Consider the following 9,924-nt stretch of genomic DNA (forward strand, 5'->3'; position numbering starts at 1 on the left):
ACATGGGGTTCTGTGCTGTAGTCAGACAAGCTTAGATTTATAGTTATTAACAATATAGGATGACCTGGTATTCACCATGTATATAGAGGAGCATTATAGGTACTCCCAGTTTTCTGAAGTTAACTTTAAGCACTTGGTTTTTATGAAGAACAACATTAATACTTGATTTTACTAATTAAAAAAATGGGATTTTTAAAATTTAAATTTATTTATTTTAATTAGAGGCTAATTACAATATTGTATTGATTTTGCCATACATCAACATGCATCCACCACGTTGTTTTTACAAAATCCAACACACAAGACTCCATAACCATACAAATGTTGGTGAGGTTTTAAATATTGCTTTTTTTTTTTTTTAATTGAAGCACAGTTAATTTGCAATGGGTTCGTTTCAAGTGCACAGCAAGGTGATTTATTTATAAATATACCTATCTATACATGTATAACGGAGAAGGCAATGGCACCCCACTCCAGTACTCTTGCCTGGAAAATCCCATGGATGGAGGACCCTGGTGAGCTGTAGTCCATGGGGTCGCAAAGAGTCGGACACGACTGAGCGACTTCACTTTCACTTTTCACTTTCCTGCATTGGAGAAGGAAATGGAAACCCACTCCAGTGTTCTTGCCTGGAGAATCCCAGGGACAGAGGAGCCTGGTGGGCTGCCGTCTATGGGGTCGCACAGAGTCGGACAAGACTGACGCGACTTAGCAGCAGCAGCAGCAGCATACATGTATAATACTGGGAGGGATTGGGGGCAGGAGGAAAAGGGGACGACAGAGGATGAGATGGCTGGATGGCATCACCGACTCGATGGACGTGAGTTTGAGTGAACTCTGGGAGTTGGTGATGGACAGGGAGGCCTGGCGTGCTGTAATTCATGGGGTCACAAAGAGTTGGAAACGACTGAGCGACTGAACTGAACTGAACTGAACTGAATATATATATATATATATATTTGAGATTCTTTTCCATTTTAGATTACCATTACCATACTAATGTTTCTTTGTAAAAGTGAAGTGGTATAACTTGAACTTTCAATAAATGAATAAACTTGTACAGCTGAAGTATATTGTAACACGTGAGACAAAGCTACAACACATTAACACTATCTTCACAAAAGAGGTAAATCAATAAGATCACAGATAATTTTTTCCATTTACATGAAAAAACATACAACAGACAACTCATTTGAAAGAAACTGAGTTAGAAGCCCTAGGTTGAAAGTTTGTAAGGGAACTTCATTCTGGAGTTATAGATCCTGGACATACTTTATGGGAGAAGCATGTGTGATGTGAGGCAAGTAAATCAGTAAACCTGTCTTGGCTTAAATTTGCTTCTCTATAATTTGGGAACAATGATAAAGAAACTACCGGTTTTGGTTGTGGATAAATCAACTGAAGTCAATGTGCCTGGTAGATAATAAAGGGTTCATATAATGTACTTATATGGATCAGATATGCAGAGCAACAGCTTTGGAAATTAACCATTTGCTTTTCTGTTGAGATTTGCAAGAGATGTTTACTCTTGTTTCAAATGGCTCCTCAAGTCTTGGTATAAAAAGTGAAAATGTTTTCTTTATATTCAATAAAAAAAAAAAATGTGAGCCATAGGGATATTTAAGAAAAAAGAGCAAATTAAGAGTAATTTCAAAATTTCTGCTTTATCTTCTCTATTACAAAGAGAATTAGAGTTAGAGTGTAAAATATTCTTTCCTTCTTTTGTCAGTGACACTCATTTTGCTTTTGATAAATCCATAGTGCAGGGGAAAAATTAGCTATTATTCCCTCATTCAACTCCTTCTTCACCATGCATTTACCCAATGATTCTATCCAATGTTTGCATTACCACAGGGTAAGTAAAAATGGAAAAAAAAATGAGATTATGGTCCTATGGAAAAGCCAATTTCATCAGAGTAGCATATGAGAAATCTGAAAAAGCAGCAGTAAGACTCTGGAGAAAAACTTCTTACTCTACAATCATCAAACTGTGGATTTAATGTTCTTTTCATTGCCTATTCTGAACCTATGAACAATGAAACTTTGACAGTGTACATTAAAATATCAGTATGTTTAAAATAATGACTAGCCAAGATTAAGAAACCAACAAGTGTTAGTTCCTGGATCTCTCTCCCTCTTGATCTACAAAATTTCTTACTTTTCATTCACACTTTACAACAGGTGTAGCCATCTGAATATATATAAACAATTACTTTCTTGGCACCGTGAATAGCCTGGGTCACTCTCCTCTTCAACAAACTCCTCATGGCATTTTTCACCTCTGTGTTTCTCATTGTGTAAGTGATAGGATTTAACACGGGAGTGAGGATTGCAAAGAACATAACCACAAATTTTTCCACAGGGTAGGTGACCTCAGGACACATAGAGGTGAATATACAGGGACCAAAAAAGAGCACCACTACCGTGAAATGGGAGCCACATGTAGAGAGGGCTTTGTGTCATGCTTCAGAGCTATGGGATTTCAGAGAGTGCAGGATGACTGTGTAGGAGATGAGAAGCATGATAAAAATAAAATAAAATAAGCACATTCCTGAAGGGTTAGCTGCCACCATGATGCCAAGCTTGTAGGTGTCACTGCAGGTGAGTTCCAACAGTGAGAAGAAATCACACATGAAGTGATCAATGATGTTGAGACCAGAAAAGGTCAAGTTTACAAAGAAAAGAATCTGCACGGTGGTATGCAGGATGCTCCCAATCCAGGCCACCACCACCAGGAGCTGGCAGAGCCCCTGTCTCATGATGGTCATGTAGTGCAGAGGCATGCAGATGGCCACGTATCGGTCATAGGACATAGAAATGAGAAGGATGATCTCTGAACCTCCCATTATGTGTTCCAGAAAGATATGAATCAGGCAGCCACTCCAGGAGATGGTTCTCCTCTGGTACAGCAGGTCAATGATGAGTTTGGTGGTGGTAACAGAGGTGAAGATGCCATCTATGAAGGACAAGTGAGTGAGAAAGAAGTACATGGGAGCAGAAAGTGTGGAGGTGAAGGAGATGGTGATGACAATGAGCAGGTTGGCCAACACAGTAAACAGGAAAATGAGCAAAAAGACAATGAAGAGCATTTTCTGCAAGTGTGGATTCTGTGTGAGTCCCAAGAGAACAAATTCAGTCACGTTGTTGGGACATGTGAGGACATCCATTTAGGAAGTAATAGCTTCCTATGTCCTGAATTATCTACAAATAAGTTTTAAAAAAAGATACCAATTAACCATGTAAGAAATTTGAGCTGAATTTCTTACAACAAAGAAATAATGATTATTTTACTGTGGAGCATGTCCTTGTCACTTTTGTCTCAGTTCTTGTTTCAAGCCATTTATAAATGTTTCCAAGATGATTTCCATCTCTACAGACACCTAGCACCTGTCACCTGTTAAACACCCATAGAACAATGTTTCGTGTGTAATTTATTGAGAAATCAGTGTTCTGTCTACATGAGATTTAGATTCTTCTATTATTTCTGCTGAAAGCGATTCTACAAAGTCATCTCAGTGCCTCCTGAGCCCGCCTATCTGTCCAACAGCTTACAAATTATAATTCTCAGATGTATGTTGTAAGTTGAGAAGTGCTGCTGCAGCTGCTAAGTCACTTCAGTCGTGGCTGACTCTGTGTGACCCCATAGATGGCAGCCCACCAGGCTTCCCTGTCCCAGGGATTCTTCAGGCAAGAACACTGGAGTGGGTTGCCATTTCCTTCTCCAATGCATGAAAGTGAAAAGTGAAAGTGAAGTTGCTCAGTTGTGTCCAACTCTTTGTGACCCCATGGAATGCAGCCCACCAGGCTCCTCCATCCATGAGATTTTCCAGGCAAGAGTACTGGAGTGGGGTGCCATTGCCTTCTCTGTGAGAAGTGCTACACACAGGAAAAAGCAGAGACAGTACTTTGCCAACCGAGGTCCGTCTGGTCAAGGCTATGGTTTTTCCAGTGGTTATGTATGGATGTGAGAGTTGGACTATGAAGAAAGCTGAGCAACAAAGAATTGATGCTTTTGAACTGTGGTGTTGGAGAAGACTCTTGAGAGTCCCTTGGACTGCAAAGAGATCCAACCAATTCATTCTAGAGGAGATCTGTCCTCAGTGTTCATTGAAAGGACTGATGATGAAGCTGAAACGCCAATACTTTGGCCACCTCATGCGAAGATTTGACTCATTGGAAAAGACCATGATGCTGGGAGGGATTGGGGGCAGGAGGAGAAGGGGGAAAAAGAGGATGAGATGGGTAGATGGCATCATTGACTCAATGGACATGAGTTTGGGTAAACTCTGGGAGTTGATGATGGACAGGGAGACCTGGAGTGCTGCGTTCATGGGGTCACAAAGAGTCGGACACAACTGAGCGAATGAACTGAACTGAACTGAACACACAGATAAGAGTTATTTTCTATTCCACGTGAATATACATTTGAACCCTCAGCTCTAACTGTGAAAAGACATATAACATTGACAAGTATTTATCAGAAGTATTTAATATAAGGAAATATATATGCTACTTATGACACACTACACTTGGAACCATCCAGAACATAAAAGCTTTTCAGCTCTGTTTCTGCTCTTACCATGTGTGCCTGCATGCTAAGTCACTTCAGTTGTATCTAACTCTTTGTGACTGTATGGACTATAGCTCATCAGGCTCCTTTGTCCATGGGATTCTCCAGGCAAGAATAATAGAGTGGGTTGACATGACCTTCTCCAGGAAATCTTCCCAATCCAGGGAATGAACCTGCATCTCTTATGTCTCCTGAATTGGCAGGTGGGTTCTTTATCACTAGCACTATTTGAGGCTATTACCATAGAATCTGCTACTATGGCTTCAGTGCCTGAAATCTATTAGGTGATGAGCAAATGTTTGATAAATTGCCATTCACCATGGGCAAATAGGGCTTCCCTGGTGGCTCAGCTGGTAAAAGATCTGCCTGAAATGCAGGAGACATGGGTTCAATCCTTGGGTCAGGAGGATCCCCTAGAGGAAAAAATGTCAACCCCCTGTAGTGTTCTTGCCTGGACAATCCCATGGACAGAGAAGCCTGGCAGTCTATAGTCATAAGGATGCAAAGAGTGGGACACGACTGAAAGACTAACATGCATGGGACAATTATGACTGTTTCCCCTGACCATAAACATAGAAGGATTGCAAGCGCTCTTTTTTTCCTGCTGGAGAGTGAAAAAGTTGGCTTAAAGCTCAACATTCAGAAGACTAAGATCATGGCATCCAGTCCCATCACTTCATGGCTAATAGATGTGGAAACAATGGCTTACTTTACTTATGGGGGCTCCAAAATCACTGGAGATGGTGACTGCAGCCATGAAATTAAAAGACACTTATTCCTTGGAAGGAAAGTTATGACCAACCTAGACAGTATATTAAAAAGCAGAGACATTGCTTTGGCAATAAAGGTCCATCTAGTTAAGGCTGTGGTTTTTCCACTAGTCGTGTATGGATGTGAGAACTAGACTATAAAGAAAGCTGAGCACTGAAGAATGGATGCTTTGGATCTGTGGTATTGGAGAAGACTCTTGAGAGCCCTTTGGACCACAAGGAGATCCAACCAGTCCATTCTAAAGGAGATCAGTCTTGGGTATTCTTTGGAAGGACTGATGCTAAAGCTGAAACTCCAATACTTTGGCAACCTCATATGAAGAGTTGACTCTTTGGAAAAGACTCTGATGCTGGGAGGGATTGGGGGCAGGAGGAGAAGGGGACGACAGAAGATGCTGACTCGATGGACGTGAGTTTGAGTGAACTCTGGGAGTTGGTGATGGACAGGAAGGACTGGCATGCTGCAATTCATGGGGTCGCAAAGACTTGGACACGACTGTGTGACTAAACTGAACTGAACTGAAGTGCAAAAATATCAGTCTGAAAACACTTTTCTCTGTATAAATCTGTTTTATTCATAAGGCATCAGTCCCTGTTTTATATAAACCTGATAAATAAATTTAACTTTTTCAGAAAAATTTACTGTGAAAGACTAATATGCAACAAAAATAAAGATGTTTGTGTTATCAGTAGCATTCCCTTTGGAGTCATAATTATATGAGATTTATATCTTTTACTGACTGTAAGCTATTTTACAGTTATTGGAGTAACAGACAACTGACAAGAATGGAAGTAATTACTTTCCATAGATATACAAATACTGTCAGATGCAAGTTTGATTGATTTCCCTGATCATTAGAGATAAAACAAATCTTGCATTTATTTATAAAGTCATTACATATCTCTGATTGAACAATATTAAATATAGTACAGTGAATTTTCCTTTTGACTGTGATTATATCCTACTAATTCTCTCATTAATTAATGAGCTAAATAAAATTTCTCTGATGTGTTCTTTTCATGTTTTATGAAAATCTGATTTCACTTTTCAAAAAAGTCTTTTTCCTCTGGATATTATAATGAGAATTGGAAAAATTTCTGCCATATCAGGAAACAAGGGTGTCACAGCCCTCAGCAATTGCAGCCCTCCACTGTGAGATGGAAAGGGTCAGTTTTCATCCCAATCCCAAAGAAAGGCAATGGGAAATAGTGTTCAAGGTACCATACAGTTTTCCTCATTTCACATGCTAGCAACGTAATGCTCAAAATTCTTCAAGCTGGCTTCAGAAGTACATGAACCCAAAACTTCCAGATATACAGGCTGGATTTATAAAAGACAGAGGAACCAGAGATCAAATTGCCAACATCTGTTGGATCATAGAGAAAGCAAGGGAATTTCAGAAAAGCATCTATTTCTGTTTCATAGATTATATGAAAGCTTTGACTGGATCACAACAAGCTGTGGAAAATTCTTAAAGAGATGGGAATACCAGACCATGTGGCTTACCTCCTTATAAACTTGAATGCAGGTCAAGAAGCAACAGTCAGAACCAGATATGGAAAGGTGGACTGGTTCAAAATTGGGAAAGGAATATGAAAAGGCTGTATATTGTCACCCTGCTTATTTAAATTCTATCCAAAGTGCATCATATTAAATGTCAGGCTGGATGAATCACAAGCAGAAATCAAGATTGCCAGGAGAAATATCAACCACCTCAGATATGCAGATGATAGCACTCTAATGGGAGAAAGCAAAGCGAAGAGGAACTAAAGAGCCTCTTGATGAAGGTGAAAGAGGAGAGTGATAAAGCTGGCCTAAAACTCAGCATTCCAAAAACTAAGATCACGGCATCCAGTCCCATCACTTCATGGCAAATAGATGGGGAGAATTGTAAACAGTGCCAGACTTTATTTTCTTTGGTTCCAAGATCACTGCAGTCATTGACTACAGCCACAAAATTAAAAGATCATTGCTCCTGGAAGAAAAGCTGAGACCAACCTAGACAGTGTATTAAAAAGCGGAGGTATCATTTTGCTGTCAATGATCCATGGAGTCAAAGCCATGGTTTTTCCAGTTCAGTTCAGTTGCTCAATCGTGTCTGACTCTTTGCGACCCCATGGACTGTAGCCCGCCAGGCTCCTCTGTCCATGGGATTCTCCAGGCAAGAATACTGGAATGGGGTGCCATTTCCTTCTCCAGGGGATCTTCCCAACCCAGGGATCGAGCCCAGGTCTCCCGCACTGCAGGCAGACTCTTTAACCTCTGAGCTACCAGGGAAGCTAATGTACAGATGTGAGAGTTGGACCATTAAGAAGGCTAAGCAGTGAAGAATTAGTGCTTTTGCACAGTGGTGTTGGAGAAGACTCTTGGGGATCTCTTGGGCTGCAAGGAGATCAACCTATCAACCCTAAAGGAAGTCAACTCTGAATATTCATTGTAAAGACTGATGCTTAAGCTGAAGCTCTAATACTTTGGCCACCTGATGTGAAAAGCTGACTCACTGTACAAGACCATGATGTTGGGAAAGATTGAGGGCAGAAGGAGAAGGGGATGACAGAGAATGAGATGGTTGGATAGCATTGCCAACTCAGTGGATATGAATCTAAGCAAACACCAGAAGATAGTGAAGGGCAGGGAGGCTAGGCATGCTGCAGTCCATGGGGTCACAAAGAATCAGACAGGACTGAGAGGCTGAACAATGAGAATGTGAGCTTGTGAGCCCTGAGGAAATTCTGGAAGAAAAGAGTATATGCCGTTTTAGGATCCTCAGAGGACAGCCACTCCCTAAGGTAAAGGAATTTTATGATGTGAAGCCACAGGTTACTGGACCCCGATAGCTGAAGTGTATATCAAATGAGATATTTCAGTGAATCCAGACTCTTGCATCTTCCTATATGTAGGACAGTGGTAAATTCCTTAACGTATCTGGTTTCTTTAATTAACAGTAATCTTTTGATGATCCCAACTACCTGCCCTTTGTTGCAAAGCTCCTATAGAGCCTAGCTCCTCCCCTTGCTTCCTCAGAGCAGTTTCTCAGGGCTCTCTGAAACATTGTCTACTGGGCTGCAGTCCTCATTTAGCCTCAGGTAAAACCTTACTAGCAACACTTACATGCAGAATTGTTTAAGCTCTAATGAAGTGGATGAAACTGGAGCCTATTATACAGAATGAAGTAAGTCAGAAAGAAAAACACCAATACAGTATACTAACGCATATATATGGAATTTAGAAAGATGGTAACGATAACCCTATATGCAAGACAGCAAAAGAGACTCTGACGTATAGAACAGTCTTTTGGATTCTGTGGGAGAGGGCGAGGGTGGGATGATTCGGGAGAATGACATTGAAACATGTATAATATCATATATGAAATGAATCACCAGTCCAGGTTCGATGCATAATACAGGATGCCTGGGGCTGTTGCACTGGGATGACCCAGAGGGATGGTACAGGGAGGGAGGTGGGAAGGGGCTTCAGGATGGGTAACACGTGTATACCTGTGATGGAGTCATATTGATGCATGGTAAAATCAATACAATATTGTAAAGTAATTAGCACACAACTAAAATAAATAAATATATATTAAAAATAATGGCATTTTAGAGAAATAAGCTAAAATACTCATAAAAGTCTATGTATTTTTACCTTGTGGATTATTTCATCGTATATTTTCTGGTTTATTTTCTTTTTGATTCATTTATATATAGCCAGTTTGTAGAAATCTCCTTCAAAGCTTGCTGTGAAGTAAAATGGTCCAACAGCTCTTTCTCATCTCTGTGTATATTTCCATGGTATCCAAAATATTACAAGTTCTGAGATGATAAAGGACTAAGGAAATGAAGCCTATTTTCCTCTTGAGAGATGTTATTACTGGGTAAGTTACAAAGTTCTTCCTTAAGATGTGCAATTATTAATATAAGTAATGATCAAAACGGAATATTGCTTCATACATGCTAGGTATTGTGTGAAGAATTTTATAAATTACCTCATTTAAGAATCTTTTTGAGAACATTGAAAATAGAAAAACTGAAACATGGAGAAGTTCAACATTGTACTCTAGGACATGTAATTACTGAGGAGCAACCCTGAAAATACATTTCAAAACTCTCTGATCTCAAGTCTTGGTCTTGATCCTGAGCCTGCATTACCTCCCATGTAAAAATTCACCAAATATTTAGCGGGAGATTTCTTTAACGTTCATCTTTCAACCAAGGCTTTCAGAAAACTATTTATCAGCCTAATCTGTGGAAACATTAAAAAATTAATTAAAAAAAAAAAAAAAAAAACCTTGGGAATTTCAAAGATGTCAACTTCTTCCACTGAGAATTGCCCATCTCCTCTCTCAGGAAACTTTCTAATTATACAGGCATTTTATTTATTTAGTCAGTTAAATAGCATGTAATCAACCCTGCCCATATATCATCGGCCCTAAATTTCTTATTTAGAAAATTATCCTACATTGAGTATTTATTTTTTGTAATCATCATTCATACTTAATTTGAATATAACTCAGAGATAAATACATAATTTCTAACTCATAGATAGAAAAGCTGAGAATTAGAATATTTATTTCACTTGTCCAG

At 39.6% G+C, this 9,924-nt stretch overlaps 1 pseudogene; it reads right to left on the bottom strand.

Moving 5' to 3' along the window:
- Nucleotides 1–2,165: 2,165 nt before the first annotated feature.
- On the bottom strand, nucleotides 2,166–3,167 carry LOC139177699 (olfactory receptor 4C3D-like; annotated as a pseudogene).
- Nucleotides 3,168–9,924: the final 6,757 nt, after the last annotated feature.

The sequence above is a fragment of the Bos indicus genome, chromosome 19 (assembly GCF_029378745.1).
Source record: "Bos indicus isolate NIAB-ARS_2022 breed Sahiwal x Tharparkar chromosome 19, NIAB-ARS_B.indTharparkar_mat_pri_1.0, whole genome shotgun sequence".
NCBI lineage: Eukaryota > Metazoa > Chordata > Mammalia > Artiodactyla > Bovidae > Bos > Bos indicus.